The sequence below is a fragment of the Mus caroli genome, unplaced genomic scaffold (genome assembly GCF_978045245.1).
Source record: "Mus caroli unplaced genomic scaffold, Mus_caroli_1 scaffold_16, whole genome shotgun sequence".
NCBI lineage: Eukaryota > Metazoa > Chordata > Mammalia > Rodentia > Muridae > Mus > Mus caroli.
Window position 1 is genome coordinate 41403862 of NW_028227271.1, and position 17424 is coordinate 41421285.

Genomic DNA, 17424 nt, shown 5'->3' on the forward strand with positions numbered 1-17424 from the left:
AAGGAAGTCAGGACACAAGCTCAAACAGGACAGGAGCCTGGAGGCAGGAGTTAAATCAGAGACTGTGAAGAGGTGCTGTTTATTGACTTTCTTCTCCTGGCTTTCTCAGCTTCCTTTCATATAGAACACAGGACCACCAACCTAGGAATGACACCACCCACAATGGGCTGAGTCCTCCCTCAATAATCACTAATTAAGAAAATGCCTTACAGCTGGATCTTATGAAGGCATTTTCTCAATTGAGGTCCACTCCTTTCAGATAACTACTCTACTTTGTGTGTCATGTTGACAAAAGAATAGCCAGTACAGACAAATAAGTTTAGGCAGTTCAAGATGTTATGGTAAAGCATATTCAAAGCAAAATATGTATATGTATATTCCATACTTCATCTTACCTACTTTTTCTATCCCTTGTTAAATGTTGGTTATCTCAGGATGCTGTTGGATACAAGAATGGAGATGAACAAGTACTGCAATCAAACTTTAGAGTGATGTAAATAGCACCAGACAGGGTTTTGGTGTTTGTTAACTTATTGATCAATTGATTCAGATGATGACTAAAAGTTCCAGGTATAATTGATTTTAGGCAAGTATTCTTTGAGACATTTAAAACAGGACCAGGAATTGCTTTCTCTATATTTTTTCCAACATTGATTGCTCAGCAGTGAATCCACTATTGTCAGGCTAATTCCCTAGAGATATTAAAATGTTTGCCATTGGCTAATGAACATGCACACTAGCACATCAAGTGAAAGTCATGGCTTCAGCAAATTGATTGTTGCTGAAATACTCTAGCTATTTACGGAAAGAGAGTTATATGTTAACTATTTACTATTGTGCCCCATACCTCTCCCCTTGATCTAAAGATAAAGTCAGTTTTCCCAATTGCCTGATATAGGGGGCATATGTATACATCATGGACACCTATTCAAATTTATCACTACAGCAAGAGAGTGGGGCTAATTGGGCTTCAATAACTAGAGTTATCTGAAAGGAGGAACCCTCAGTAGCAAATGAGGACCATTATGATAGTAACAATGGTCAACATGACAGGATGTAGAATTCTCTGGGAAATGGGTATCTGGACATGCCTGTTTGGGAATTACCTTTATTGGGTTAAATAGAGTAGGAAGTTCTGGACACTGAGGTTGGAACCATTCCATGTGAAGGGTTCCTGGACCGAATAAGATAGAGAAAGTGAACTAAGATTATGTATTCATTGGCTTCTTTTGACTGTGGACATGATATGATTAGCTGTTTCAAAGCCCCTGGTCCCTTGATTTTCCTATTATAATACTGTGGGGAGTCCTTGCAAATGCTTATGTCTGGCAGAGGAATGATCCCAGAGAGGCAAGAAAGAAACCCTGTTCAGCATGCCTTAGATAGCCAGTGCTGGTTCGAAGTTCTAGAGTCTGACACTGGGGAGATTTTATTTAGGCATTTAAATACAGTACAATTTTGGGGAAAATGGTACTTCAAAACTATTCTCTCAATTCCATGTGCAGAAAAACAAATGCTTAATGCAATTTTAGGGCCCAGAGGAGGAATAGGTATGGTTTCAGTCACTCAGATATCATAGAGATCACTAACTACATAGTACATGTGACATCTCCCCTGAAGATGGGTTCTATTGACTGAGAAACAAAACAAAAAATAAAGGTCTAAGCAGGGAGCTTCTGGAATAAATATAATAGTCTTTAGGATTTGAGTGTGGCCCAGCATTACAGACCGCACAGATTAATAGGCTATTAACACCCAGCCTTCTGGGTGGGAAACAGGTACACATAACCCTTCCATTTGAAGAGACAAGCCTAAATGCTTAACATTCTTGGTTTCTCTCATGCGTACATGTGAGCAGAAGGATACCATAATCTCTACAATGATTCCTTGACCTGAAGGTTAAAATCTCCTATAGGTTGCTTTTGTAGAGTATTTTATCCCATCAATAGAAAAAAGAAAAATGACAGCTGTCAGTTTTTATATACTTAGCAATAATTGTCATTTTCCAAACACTGTGTTTCTTTTGTGTATATGTGTGTATGTGAAAGAGGCAGATAGGTACCCAGGTACCCAGGTAGCTACACAGGTAGGTTCAGCACTCCTGCTGAAGTCAGAGGAAAATTTGTAGCCGTTGGTTCTTTTCTTCCACCATGTGATTATCAGGGATTGAACTCAGGCCATCATGTTTGGAGGCAAGCATTTCTATCCATAGATTCCTCTAAAGGGCATATGATGTTATTGTTAACTTATGTCAGTACTAAAATATGTGAATGGGAATTTTAGTGTTTATGTACTATTCATTTCTCCATATAGATAAATTGCCAGGTTAAATAATTTACTTGTTCTTTTGTTGGGGTGTTTTTATTTCCTCTATGTATTTTATGTACTAGCCATTTCACACTGTTTTAGTTGGGGGTGGGTGGGGGTGGTGATTGTGGTTGGTTGATTTTTTTAATTATAACTTGTTTTGTTTTCGCTTTGATAAATTTAGTTAACATATTTTGCATTCTTTCAGATTATTTTGCTGTATTGTATGTATTATAACCCTGTCATAAATGAGCTGTAGCTACTAGAATGCCCTTGTGTTATATCAGTTCCTGTGGTCATAATTTGTGTTGGAAACTCATTTCAGGAGCGGAGTGGTTGTCTCTTTCTTTTTAGGATCAGTCAAGACAAGCTGTAAATATTTCATATCTTCTTCCCTGTCAATAACCGTTGTTTTATTTATCTACTCCTAGTTTTTACATAGGAATAAATATAGATCCATTTTCCTGAGTTTCCATTTCTCATGAAAGTCATATGTTTTAGCTCTAAAATCCTGATTAGAGGAAAGCTTGGTGTTTTTTCCCATGCCAAGAGGTATTATAACTTCAGCTATCAATGATGAAAGCCTAGACCTCTAGCTGGTGTCCATTCATACACTGCTACAGCACCAATTTGTGGCTAATTTAAATTTTACCTTAATATTAAATATTTGGAGATTTACATTTTTAAACACTTGACTACATATATTAAAATGTTTAACAACCTATATATGCATAAATATATTTAATATGAAGCTGCACTGATGTCCTTTGTCTTCCTTGATATTAAAATTAAATTTCCATTTAAAGATATGTTTCTTCTATCCACTTATCTACTCATACCTTTTTCTATATCATCCAGGAGACTCTGAGTTTCTTATATACTTGAATTGAATTTGACAATTACCACAAATATTACAAGTCCTAGCTTTTTTTATACTTTGGAGGATTTGTAAGAAAAAGTATTCTGTGTTCCAGATTTTCCATGAGAAGAGTCGTTACTAACACCTAGCCCCTAAAAGTTTTATATTGATGAAATAAAATTGTTTATGAAAAATATTTCATCACAATGCCTGAAAGAGTAAAATCAGACAAAAATCTTCAAATATGTTGATCAGTATTATCAGAAAACTTGCTAGATGTATATGTGTGTGTATGTATGTATATATATATGTATACATATATATATGAATAAATAAAGAGTCTTAACAGTTCATACAAGGGGTATGCATTGCTTACTGTAAAGAGCAATGTCTTCTCACTATGGAGGCAATTTGGTTTTATTTTATGAGCAAAAGCATGTGGGACTTAGCTGGTATTCAAGCTCTAGGGAGAGAGCATCCCTAACCTAGGGATATTCTGGCTTCTCTCTCACTGATACTGGTCATGTGTTGAAATCACAGAGGCGATTGCTTGCTACTCACTAGAGGGTATTATCACTTCCATGAAGAATGTGCAACTACTGGCACATAACCATACGGTCATGTTTCTTAAAATGGGTAGAGAAAGAGCAATATGGGGTAAAGGTCTCAGGATAGTGAGGTGATGATGGAGAGTAAAAGATTAAAGGACCAAAATTTGAAGGAGGCAGCTCTTGGAGGAAATTTCAAAATACACTTCCATTGCATATGCGCTGTGCTTGGACTGCAGTGAAAGTGTTATGGGCTCATCCAGTGTTTCCTCATCGTGGGCCTCCCTCAAGTTAAGTTTCTTAGCCATGCCTTTAAGCTCTCTCTTAAAAGTCAACAGAAATTCAAGGTAGTATCTCATTTGGTGTTTGAAAACTGGAAATGAAGCTAGCTGATCAAAGGATGGGGACCTCTGATTGTGCAGTACCCACGTGACCCATGTCTGAAGACATGACAAGCAGCTAGAGAACACTGAGAAAGGGAAGGAGCAACTGGAAGAGGATAAGGAGTATCCTTGTCCACCTGTAGAATGCTAAGGTAGAAGCAGAGATGTTCTGTACTGCTTCTAATATGCAAAATAAATGCCATCAATTATTTAGTTACTATTTATTGAATATTTTCTCTGTGCCCATACAAGTGACTATTATGTGCCCAGTGTGGAAAAAATGTTTATTTTTATTATCTCACTTAATTTTCATAATGCTGCAAAGATAGTGTTGCTTCATAAGCTTAAATGGCATATTATGCCATTTATCAGTTGCTAAAAAGCTTAACTTTTCTTAGCATGAAGTCACCATGATTTAATTGAAAACAATTGGGCTTTGCAGCTTGATCAAGCTAAGCTCTTTTTCCCAACTCTGCTATCCACTAGTTTTGTTAGCGTGGTCAACATAATTTAAATTCTCTTAGGTTCAATCTGCTCATACATAAAATAGGAATACTAATGACTAACTCATATGCTCCCCGCAGGATTAAAATGAGATATGTTTACATAAAACATATTAAAAGTAAACATTCATTGAATACTTTCTTTGTGTCAGACATGTGTTAATCTTATTTAATTTTCACAATGTCCCTTATAAAATTGGAATAGTTCCAATTTCTTTAAAACAAACAAACGAATGCTCATAAAACTAGATCCCACCCCACCCCCCAACACACAAGGCCATATAACAAATAAATATCATAGTTGTCATTGTAAACCCTTTCATATTGTTTTGCTGTGGCTCTAATTACTGGTCTTCAGAGAAATTAAAAGCCTGAAAAATAGTGGAAATATTCACTACTTTATGAGGTTTTTATATCAGTTTTGTTTTAAAAGAAGTTAGATATAGTAGGCTCTAAAGCCCTTTCCAGCATTGACTCTTGTTTAAAAAAAATTTTTTTTTTCTATGCTGGGTAAGAAATAATCAATTTTGGCCAAATCTGGCTTGATATGACCCATAAGACCATACCTTCCTGAATTATGTGTGAAAGATAATTCCTGATCAGTTTTTGCAGGGAATATCCCTAGTATAAGTATAGTTATTGGTATCTACAATTCTGTTCTTTAAGCTTTGATTCTCCTCTTTTCCTTTATTAAATGACCACTACTCTGAATGTTCAGTTCAAGAGCAAAGTGGGTGCTTCATGAAACTTCCACTTGCTTCGTCCATTGTGTTTTCTTCTTGATGTCTAAGTTCTTGTGAGTTAGAAACCCTCAGCTCTGTCCTGAAAACTGCTTCTTCCCAAACACTATCCCTGAGGCATGGGAAATTTAACCTCATATACTCATCATTTCAGATCCAACCAGGCATCTTCAGACCATTATGTTTCTATTGGAATTTGGAACAACTAGAAAACCAGTGATGCTGAATTAGCTCAACCCTACCACCAAAGAAACATCAGAGGAAACTTGCACAGAACAATACAGCTTCCTTTTAGGCTCACATCTCCTCCTGGTAGTGTGTACATCAAAAGCTAGCCCTTTGTCCTGGTGCCCCACTAGATTTTTCTCTTCAATCGATTTAACTTTGGGAGAAACAAAGGTCTTTAAGTATAAAAGTGAGTGACAGGGAATAGGACACATCACTATCCCTCTTGTTACAGTATGGAGGTTTAGTATTATAAGCTCATAAGGATTTTAGAAGTACTCTTTACACACCTTTTACTTGATAGCTCTGGAAACTGAAACCAGATCAAGCAGAAATTTAACTTCTTATTTTTTTATGCCCATTTCTCTACACATTGACACAAATATACACATTACACATGCACATAAGCACCCAGTGTCCCCCTAACCTCCCTCCCTCTCTCTCTCTTTCTCTCTCTCTCTCTCTCTCTCTCTCTCTCCCTCCCTCCCTCCCTCCCTCTCTCTGTTTGTTTATTTCTCCCACTGAATCTTAAAATTCAACTAAGTAAACCAAAAGTATCAAGAATGCAAACATCTTATGAGAGATGCAATGATCTTCATGTTAAAATCTGATGGGCTGCCACATTAAAACAGAGCAAAGTGAATAGAAAAGAGGACCAGGAGTCCACCTGATGTAGCTCTAAGGATGTTTTCATGCCCATCCACTGAGTGAGCCTATATAACTTAGTTAATGCCTTTGGGTCCCATTTTCATCTCCTAAAGGAAGAGTTTTAATTGTGCCTCACAGTATTGCTGATGGATTCACACAAGATTCTAGGTGTGAAAGTGCTTGTGCTCCATCTACATGTAAGAAAACACACAACAGAAGTGTCTTTGGGCACACAAGGTGAGGCTCAGAAACCCCCAAAAGATGAAGTGTTGCTAAGTGCTCCAGTGAACTAAAGCTAAGTAAACAGTCAGAAACCATCAAACCTGTATTTGGGTTAACCACACCCAACTCCTACAGCAGCTTGCAAGGTACATACAAGGAATAATACCATAACTTTGTGGATTTCTGGATGGGAGAAACATATCTAGGAACACAAAATGACAAGCTACTAGGCTTCAGGAAGTGTGTCCCCAGGGAACACCAAATATGAGTCAACACACCTCTTCTGGTTCCTAAGTTTAACTGCAGGCCTTTGGAAATAGAGAGGCCATTCCTAAGGCTTATGAGGAACCACAAGACCTGCTTTCTCGTGTGTGCAGCCTGAGACTCTGAGCCATTGTCCCATGGGAGGCCACTGGCAGCCTCAGACAGAGCGAGCTGAGTTGGGATGAGCCATGATACTGAGTTCCAGTAAAACCCACAGAATGTTCTGAACTTGTGACTAAGTTTGAGCAACGTAAACAAGCTCCAGAAACCACCTCAAGAAGGGTGGCTTTGGTGGTGTGGCCTGGTAATCACTTTTCTCAAAGGAAGGAAGGAAGGAAGAAGAAAAAGAGAGAGAGACGGAGTCAAAGGGACCTAGAGAAATGGAGATAGGAGCACAGAGAGGCACAGAGAGACAGAGAAGAAAAGGTTTTGTTTAAAAGAACCAAGATATTCTACTTTACAGTTTTCATTTGTTGATACTGACGTATCTAGCCTTTTTTTTTTTTTTTTGATGCTAATCTCTATGTTTTGAGCTCTCACAGGAAAGTAGTTGGCTGTGAGTGCTGGAGCCCAGGGCATCCTCAGGACCACCGTGGGGCCTGGGTGGGGTTGACCAGATGGTGTGCTTGCCTTCTACTCCCTTGAGTCAGCCAGAACAGCTTCCTCTTTTATTGATTTTATTTTATTGGCCTTCCTCACACTTTATTGGAGAAATAAGTACATAACAAGCTCCTGCTGTTTTTCAAAGGAAGAAAGTATAAAAGCAGAATCAATGATGATATTAGCTCTCAAGTAGTGAGAAACAGTGGGTACTTGTTGAATTTGTGCCAGGTACTGCTTTCAATTTAAAATCCTCACATGACCCCAGAAGTAAATACTCTTATCCGTAACCTCCTAAAAAAGAGCAGAATAAGATAGAGAGGATTTGAATGACTCTACTTATGTGAGTAAGCCAACTGTTAGCTCAGAATATAGTTCCTACCAGCAGGATTGATGTCTGCCCATGTGTTCTTATCTGATACAGTTTATTGACTCCTTCACCAAGTCTTGACTTGTGTTTCTATTCTCAAGGTAGACCCAAGGCTGTTGCCTGGCTTCCCCTTTCTATCCATGGTCTTCGCAATGTTAGGCCTACATTCAGATAATGTTCCTTCAGTAGAGTTTCCCCTGGATACTTCATTGAGAAGGAGGCTTCTTCTTGTCAGTCTGCCTCTCCTTTACTTTGCTCCATTTTCATTCTTAGCATATAAAAAAACTGATCTGCAAAATCTATAGCCTCTGTGTGGTCTTTGGTCTATGGGCCTTCTTAGTTCCTGAGATCAGTGACTTTCTAAGTTCCCCAGATCACTGTCCATCCCTAACAACTGAATTACAACAAAGGCTTGTGGAAATAAATATGTAAGAGAGTATAACAGTTGTCAAGGAAAGAATAAAGAAAGATATGTGGTGAGGAAGATCACTTGGTACTGGCTGGAAAACCCAGAATGAGAGGTCTAATAGCTTAAGACTAGAATCATAGCTCTATGGGATGTGAATATAGATGCTGCTTCATTTATTCTTTTGTTTTTGAGATAAGGGTCTCAGATTCACAATGTTTTTGTAAGGATTAGGTGAAGCAGGATGCACCTGTAAATAGATCTTTTGTTGATGGCTTCCTACATTTTCTACTCTAGACCTGGTTCTGGAGATATAGCAAGCATATAAGAGGAATGAGTGCTGAGTCAAACCAGGTTGAGAGTGGCCAAGCTGCTATGGGGAAAGCACAGAAACAGGTGCAAAGAAATGAGCAACCATTTGGTCATGTGACTATGGCTCTGGCCATAACATCTCACCTTGTGTACCTTTTCAGTCTTTATTTCTGTCTGGATAAAATAAGGTAGGGCAATATTTGGTAGGCATTATTTTTTATCTCTGAGATCTTTTAAGACCAAACCTAGCATTACACAGTTGATCTGCTTTCTCTTACATTTCTGATAGCAAACTACCCAACCCTCCTTGTTGCCAGGGACTAACTATTCTGTTTATTATTTGGTTCCTAGGGTCCAGCCCAAATAAAAATTCTGAGTATATCTCAGATTAGAAAATTACTCTGGCTGGCTGTACAAGAAATGCTTATATATACAATAGGCAGTCAAATCATTATCTTATCTGGATCTCTATGGGTCGTTCTGGGTAGATGAGCCTCTTGACTCACTGGGTCAAAGGAATGCCATTATCCATAGCTAGGCCCTTTTCTTTTATGAATGGAAAAGGAGGGAAATGTGGGGAGGCACTCTTGGAGATTTCTGCTTTAAGTCCATCTTGAAGAGTTTGGTGGGTTTGTTCTTGTTCCTGGGGAGGACTCATTGTTTCTTTTGACATGCCGATTTATTGGATGAGGCTACTGCCAAGGACTTAGTTGGCTGGTGAAGTCCTATTGGTGATCTGATAAAAAAGGTTCTGTGTTCTCAATCATTTCCTTACCTACCATTTTAAAATAACCAGTAGTTTGCTTGTACATGTATTAAAACAGAGCAAACAAAAACTTGCAGCCAGCACAGTGATCATGCTTCAAGAATCAGTTCTCTAACATTTATAAATCTCTCAAAGACTATGAGTTGTAAGACATAGCTTCTACCTCTGTTTGGTATATCAAAAGTGAGTAATATTTAGCACTTTTGGTTTTCAAAGCATTTACTTGTTTATCATTTGATACTCAGGAAAACTACCTGCAGCTACTATTATAAACCTATATTTTATATGAACAAACTGAAGACACAAATCGCCTTTTAAGTCTTGCTTAAGGACACAGATTACAATTGGGATTTTTCTGACTCAAGTTCTTGGCTCAGAGTTGAAGAGCAGCAAAGGCGGTTGGGAAAGATCCCAGGCAAAAGTTCTTAACATTTAGCAAAACAAGTCATTGCTGAATTGCAGTATCCTCACAACTTCCCCATCTCTCGTGGGACAGAGAAAATCTTAGGAAAAAAAGAATGGCATAGTCTACTTATGTAAGTTCTGGGAAAGTAAGGCTGATCCCCCATCTAGCCCTGTGGAGACAACAGAGAATGGGAGTACAAAGTGGGAAGGGAGTTAGAGACTCCCCAGGCTAGGTATGAAAACCCAGTTGAGTCTTTTTACAAACTATTTCCTTTGTGTGTGCCCCACACAGTTTGTCAGTCATACTTCAGTATATAGCCCTCATAATGATATTATAAGGATAAAATAATGCATGTGTAGTAATTAGTAGAGTACCCAGAACAAAACAGTGGCTACAACTGTGTGATTTCAAACCTATGATGTCATAGTATCAGGCTGCCATTTATTGGTGAAAACAAGGCTCTTGGACTATACAATCTTTGTACCTAATTTTCTTCCAGTTCTACAAGTGATACATGATTGCATCTCTTAGGATGGAGAAAGAGGATTGTAATGGGTTTATATAGTGATGTCCCTGATATATATGTGTGTATATCAGCAGGAGAATATATAGAAGAAATTGAGGCTATTATTTCACTTTGGTAACAATGAAATTACCTTTTATTGGAGGATCTTCTAAAATGTATACAATTCATGAGCTTCTAGAAAAAAATATATCATAATCACATGCAGGACCCTAAAGATCAAATTTGAAATGAGCTTGTTTGTAACCATACAGATTATAAATCAAGCTTTGTTCCACATGACTGGCTCCAATATGTACCCGTTGCAGATGCCCTGTGCTGACTCCAATCATTACCACAGATACTTACTCTCTATCTGACCTTTGATTTCCTCATTCCATGTCAACTTCTCTGTGTTCATCCTTTTACAAATCACTATATAAAGCTTACTTTAGAAATGTACCTTCTGCTCCATTGTGTCATTTTGTATGTGATCTATTATTATCGACTTAAGTCTGTGTCCTTATTGCATAATTCAGCATTTTAATATTCACTTTGAAAGTGTTTTGAGTCACTTCTCTGCAAAGGTGCTGTATTAAATTACATTCATTATTCTTGCTAAATGCAGACAAGTCATGGTTCAGGCGAACTAGAAAGTAACTCCCATTATCCTTAACACATTCCATCACATTCGTTATTCTATGTGACATTTATCAACACAGCATTTAGACATTAAAAAAAAAAAAAGAAAAAAAGAGATGACTTTAAATTCCAGAACATTTAACTAACATGGAGCCAAATTCTGCAGGTGAAAAAGTTACTTACTTATACAAGTTATGCATTGCCTTTTCTCCTTGGGTATAGTGAGAAGACAGAAGCACACACACTATGAGCCAGAGCATGTGAACTATAAAATCCACCTGCTACAATTTTTGTTGAGCCATGCTTGCAACTATGGCCATGATGTAACAATCAGTCGTTCCTTGTGTTCCAAGGACACCAAGATTGTGTAGGAATTTTCTGTATTTCTTTACCAACTCTATCTTACACAAATCTCTTTGTCTTCTACAGGAAATACCATCTTGCCAATCTGTCTTTTAACCATTCCCTTGGCTGGCATTTCCTAACCCTACTTTCACTGTTAGTGAGGCAATTACTGCCTGATTTTTTTATTTTTTATTATTTTTTGCTTCAGTTTTAGACATGATGGGTGCAGAAGGAGACTCAGAAGGACGTTAGGTAGGGGTTTCCTGAAGCAAATATTGTCTCTAGGATTGAAGACCAAGTGATCTCTCGCAGTTGAATGCCTTTGGAAGGGAGCTTCATCTGGAAGTGGGCGTGGGTTGTGGATAACTCTTGAATAAGGAGTCTACTTCAGATGTTGATGGGCTGCTAAATCTTACTCTCACACCCTTCAGCCATGGATCAGAGTTACTAGGTAACTACCAAATAAATGATGAATTTTTTCTTTATATTCCCTTTGTGAACTTGGCTCTGAGTAGCATTACATAGCCCCCATCTCCCATTCACATGCTTGTTTAGAGCTTGATCAGTGGTGGAAGTTGCCTATTTGGCTTTAATATGTTGTATCTGCCATCCTCTCTTCCCTTACAATCTGTCCCTAAATGTATACTTGATAAATGTCCAAACCCATCCTGAAAGATGGTAGCATCTTTGGACTCCCTAAATCACAGCCACTTCCTCTGCTTTTATGCTTTCCTTGTAACCTACAAATTCTACTGTCATCATTCTTCTCTCAATAGATTGCAATGTTATATAAATCCATCACATTAAACAGACGTCGTGAGGACAAGATTTACCTTTGTGTTCTTGGTCTTAGTTCAATGGCTTGTCCTTGAAAGGAGTCAAGAAACAGTTATTGATTAAGTGAATGTAAACCTAGAGCAAATTAGGCACTGGATAATATATACTGCTATGTATTGGAGGCTGAAAGTGGTCTCTGGTCACTGTAGAGCACTACAGTAGATGCATGGATTGAGCTCAATTCTTTGTCCACAATGGTGCTGAAGAGACTATGCCAGGGCCTAGCAAACACAGAAGTGGATGCTCACAGTCAGCTATTGGATGGATCACAGGGCTCCCAATGGAGGAGCTAGAGAAAGTACCCAAGGAGCTAAAGGGATCTGCAACCCTGTAGGTGCAACAACATTATGAACTAACCAGTACCTCGGAGCTCTTGACTCTAGCTGCATATATATCAAAAGATGGCCTAGTTGGCCATCACTGGAAAGAGAGGCCCATTGGACACACAAACTTTATATGCCCCAGTACAGGGGAACGCCAGGGCCAAATAAATGGGAATGGGTGGGTAGGGAAGTGGGGGGGAGGGTATGGGGAACTTTTGGGATAGCATTGGAAATGTAATTGAGGAAAATACGTAATAAAAAATATTAAAAATTAAATAAAAAAAAGAAAGAAGACATGGTGATTATCATTGCAGATTTTCCTCCAGATAGTTAACAACATTTCACAGAGCTGAAGCTGCTCAAGTTCAACAGTTGAACTATAAGTTAGGCATTATTTCTTCCCAGTTGGAATAATATTAAATTATGATATAAATATATTGGTTTACCCCATTAAGGAAATAGAAGAGAGCAAAAGGAATAGTAATCACAGAGATTAAAAAAAAATCTATGCACTCAAATGCAATGAATGGCATCATAGATTTTCTTATTTTGCACAAGTGATTGAAAGTCTCTTAATCTGTGAATTAGAGCTGATAATAACTGACTGAGCATTATTTGCAGTAATTATTAAAAATTGTGCAACTTACTACAAGTATCAGGTCTAGCTTTGTTTCTCAAGCTGTGTACTAGTGGTATACAAGATAGAGAAAATTCTTTTCTACCGGCTTCTATTTGCACTTCAAACAGAAAGAATTTCTGAAATTGAACTTCCAGCATACCCCTCCTATTCAAAGACACCAATTCCACACCCATGCTCCAGAACCCTGAGTAGAGTAAGAGATAACAATTGGCAATGGCATCTACCATCTGCTAGAAAGCATTCAGAGAACTTATATAGCTAATTTTATTTAATCTTTGTGAGAATTACACAATGCACTGAAATTTTAATTTAAGTTGTACTAACTACACTCACAGGCATGTCAGTTTGGTAACTGGCCCATTACCTTAAAAGAAGCATGGGTACACTATACATGTTCATTTTTCTTCTTCTCGATGTAAGATCATTTCCAGTGCCTTGGGGTAAGCTATAAATAGGTTCTGTCCTATACATCTTCTTTCAGCTGACAGTAGAAAGGCAGCCCTCCTTGGACAAAGCCCAATCCTAATGAGATTAAAGATATCTTCTTCCTTTTATAAAAGAGACAGCTACCTCACTGCCAAAGTTGCTTTGCTAAAACATGGCATAACCCACTTAGAGTTTTCGCTGAAGATAAATGAATAAAATATTAGTGCACATATTTTATTCCTTCAGTCTTGTTCTCCTCCCATTTCCCTGGAGTCCTTCTTTGTCTCAGGAGTACTTCTTACTTAGTTGATTTTTTTTGCTGGTGTGTCATTTGGCTAAAGCAGCTTTAAAACTAAAGCCAATCACGAAGTGCTGTAAATAAAAATTAGGAACATCTATGCCAGGAGCTTACTTGTATACCCGATAGTCGAATAATCAGCCATTGGCATAGGACAAATGCACTCCTTACCAACTGCAGAGGAAAGGTGCTGCATTGATAGATGAGGTCATGGGAATAAGGGAAGGACAGCCTCAACAGGGCAAGAGGAACCACACTCTTAAGGGAAGAACAGACATTCCTAGTCATGTGCTTGCTCAATGAGAACAAGGAAGCATCATAATTCATGCTATTCTCTGGGTGTGGTATGACTATCATACCCAGTAATTTAAAGCAGCCATGATCATCTGTGCAAGACTTGTACATAATTGGGCCAGTCAAGGTTCTGTCATGTAGTGGAGGAGGAGCTTATGAAGTTTTACCCCCTTTCTGAGGATCAAGAGGCATTTAATGGCAGTTTAAGGAAGGACACTTCAATAGTGTAGCCACTGGTAAGTGGTAAGTTACCTCTTACCCATACTGCTGCCATCAACACTAAATAAACTCATTGGATGATTAAAAAGAAAAGATATGGACGTAGAAGGGAGACTCTGTTGGTTTGAATGGAAATGGCCTCTGTAGGTACTTATGTTTCAATACTTGGTCCCCAGTTGTTGTAATTGTTTGAAAAGGATTAAGAGGTATGGCCTTGCTGGAAGAGATATTTCACTGGAGGCAGCTTTGAGGTTAGTAAAGGCTGGTGCTCTCTGCTTTCTTTTTTCAGGTGGAGATATGAACACTCAGCTGTTGTTGCCATCATGCTATTTCTCCGCAATTATGAACTTTATGGCTCTGGGTTGTCAGCCTAGTCAAACACTTTCTTCTATAACTTGACTTGACCGTGATGTTTTTACCACAGCAATGAAAAGATACAGAGACCAGTTGGAAGGACAAAAAGGTCAAGGGGAGTGAGAAGTGGATAAAAGATAACAGGAAAAGAATACGTCAAAATGCATTATAAACATGAGATACCAGAAGACACACAATCGTGTATAATTAATAAATGCTACAAATTTGTTAATTTCAGTTGACACATTTTTTTTCTTTTTATCTCCTGTATGTTAAGATTTAAGTGATTTCCAGTCCAAAAGGCCAAAGTAATAGAGCAATTAACAAGAGCTAAGAAAGTCTCTAGAGAGCTGGCAAGATGGTTGAGTTGTAAATGTGTCTGTTGCCAACCCTGATCAATCCATATGGTGGAAGGAAGTACAACTCCTGAAAGTTATTCTCTAATGTCCACACTTATGGCATGCCATATACAGCCTCACATTATCACACTCGTACGCACATATATACCACATACAATATGCACATACATTCATGCGTGCATACACATACACAACACAAAATAAATACATAAATGTAAATTTATTTTTTAAAAAAGCAGTTCAATTTAAAGTAAGATTCATGGAGCTCTGATACATGGAAGAGATGCAGGTAAAAGATTCTATCCTCTCTGGAGACAACATAGCCAATTGTTAGTTATTTCTTGGCTTAAATGAAGTAAAAGAAAGAGGCCATGAGTTGTTTATTTACATTTGTGTCCACGTTTTTCTATATTTCACAGGACTGGATTTAGTAGACATTGCTGTAATCACTATAAGGGCATGACACAGAGACATCAGTGCCTTTGGGAAGTCTCCAGAGTGCCTCTCACCCTATTATGGTGCTGCTTTTGAGATGACTGTACCACATGGTGAGTCCCTAAGGGTTCTTGAGAAGTTCCTAGGTTGTATTCATATCTTACTGAGTTCTACTTTTCAATTTGTGACCTTGGATGCTGTTAGCTCTCTGCCAGGCTTGGCTCTTTCCTCTGGGAATAGATATGACATATGCAAATTCCCTGAGTATGCTGAGAATTAAGTGAAGTGATGCGTATATATAGATACTATGTATGCATATATGGAAAGTGTGTGTGAATATATATGCACAGGGCTTTACATACAAAGTAATTTTACATAATTACTAGAGTTTAAAGGACTCTCAGAAATCAACTTATCTCAATGTCTCAAAATACAAATGCAGTTATTTTCCCACAACCAGGCCTGCTCAAGGTCCATTCAGTGAAGAATGACGTCCTCACATTGTTGACACAGGTTATAATCAATCTGTGAACCAATTATGTAACACTGGGTGCACTCGTTTTTATCACAGTTTAAACTCTGAGGATAAATATGATCATCTTCATTTCATAAAGAAGCGACCTGAGTCTTAGAAAGATCATTCATGGCCTGCCTCTGCAAACTTATGCATATAGGAAACAACGTCAGTATGGAACCTGCTCTCCATCCTTCAAGCTAGGGCCTGCTCAGTTTTACTTTGTAATACAAATAGCTATTATTTGTAAAAGTGTGATTTCCAAAGTTGAGAACTTCTTAATGTATAAAGATATACAGACTGACTTTATTTATGAACGGAGAACAGAGGTTCTAGACTATTCAAAACTTATATTTCTATAAAGGGCTCTTCTTATCTAGTTTTGGGATCAAAGGTACTAACTCATGTTCCTATAACATTAAAGTGCCTGTAAAACATCAGCATGGTTTGATTTGTTCTTTTTCCTTTTGTTTAACTCAAACAGACTCATCTCTGCTTTGATGAGCTCTTAAGAAATGTGCATGCCTGCCCATTGAGATTGCATTTATCTCTGAAGTTGTAGATGGATTTCTGCAGGAGGAAACTGGATCCTCAAATACTCTGCAAGAAGCAGAAAGCAAGAGTTAGCAGTAGAGTCCATAGTCACCTTTGTAAATAGCCAAAAGATGTTTAACATCTTGTCATGTCAAAGGAAGTAGATCTTTAAAAGTTTCAAAGCGCCTTGTGAGGAGCCTCGTACTTGTCCACTAAAGCTAACTGGGTGGAAGTCGATGAATTGCTGAAGCCTCTCCCTTTCCAGAATAGACACACAAATACATCATGAGTTTCCTAACAGTGACTAGATAATCCATTTTTATTATGCTTTGTACTCAAAATCCACCTCTAGAAATGAGAATGGATCTATTCATTCACACATCCCATGCTATAAGGTCTATTCATGGTCCATATGACAGCCATAGTTTTTCCTTCCAATTGCTGCACCTCATGACTATCATTTCCTGTGCACTGATTTGGGAAATGATGGTCAACTGATCTTGAAGCTGAAGTTTGTAGCCTTGAATCAGTTGTTTCTGAGACATGGCTTCATTTGTCTTGTTTAAGTACCATAATATTGGATTCCTAGGATTCAAATCTCCCCAGGGTTAACATTTAAACATTTTAAAGCCAGGCCCTATGGAATAATAAATGTCATAGTTCTAACTCATTAGGCACTATGTTTGTGGTTAATACACATGTATTCTTCAATCTGTTGTTGAATTGAGGTTTCTCATAGTTACCAAACTTCTCTCCTTGCATATGATAGGTGTCAGGGAGCACTTGGGCTACTCAGCAAGGCAGAACAGAGGACAAGATCCAGAAATCTGATGTTTTGTACAATTGTAGAACAACTGAAATTCTAGGAGGCTAAAAGGGACACTCCTACTGAGACAAGATAAAACAAACTGGTTGGTGTAGTGGAAAACATTGCAAGCAAAGAAATAGCGTTGCTTATAGGTAAAATTGGGGCAGATCTTATATATATTGCTCATTGAATAAATATGAATGTTTTTCATGGCACTCAGCTCTTTGTCTGAAAATGGTGGTTTCTACTGGAAATAATAGCCCCACACATTTGAGATATTACCTAGACCATAGAGAAGTCTGAAATTTATTTCTGTTGTGTCTACTACTCTCTCC

The 17424-nt window shown here is 38.0% G+C and overlaps 1 long non-coding RNA gene across 2 annotated transcripts in view; it reads left to right on the forward strand.

Annotated features, from left to right (window-relative positions):
- The window catches only part of LOC110311057 (uncharacterized), a 187242-nt gene extending 170970 nt beyond the window's left edge, over positions 1-16272 (forward strand). For both annotated transcript variants that reach the window (XR_015045551.1, XR_015045550.1), the window contains one exon: positions 15218-16272. This is a non-coding gene — a long non-coding RNA (uncharacterized LOC110311057). The remainder of the gene's footprint in view (positions 1-15217) is intronic.
- Positions 16273-17424: the final 1152 nt, after the last annotated feature.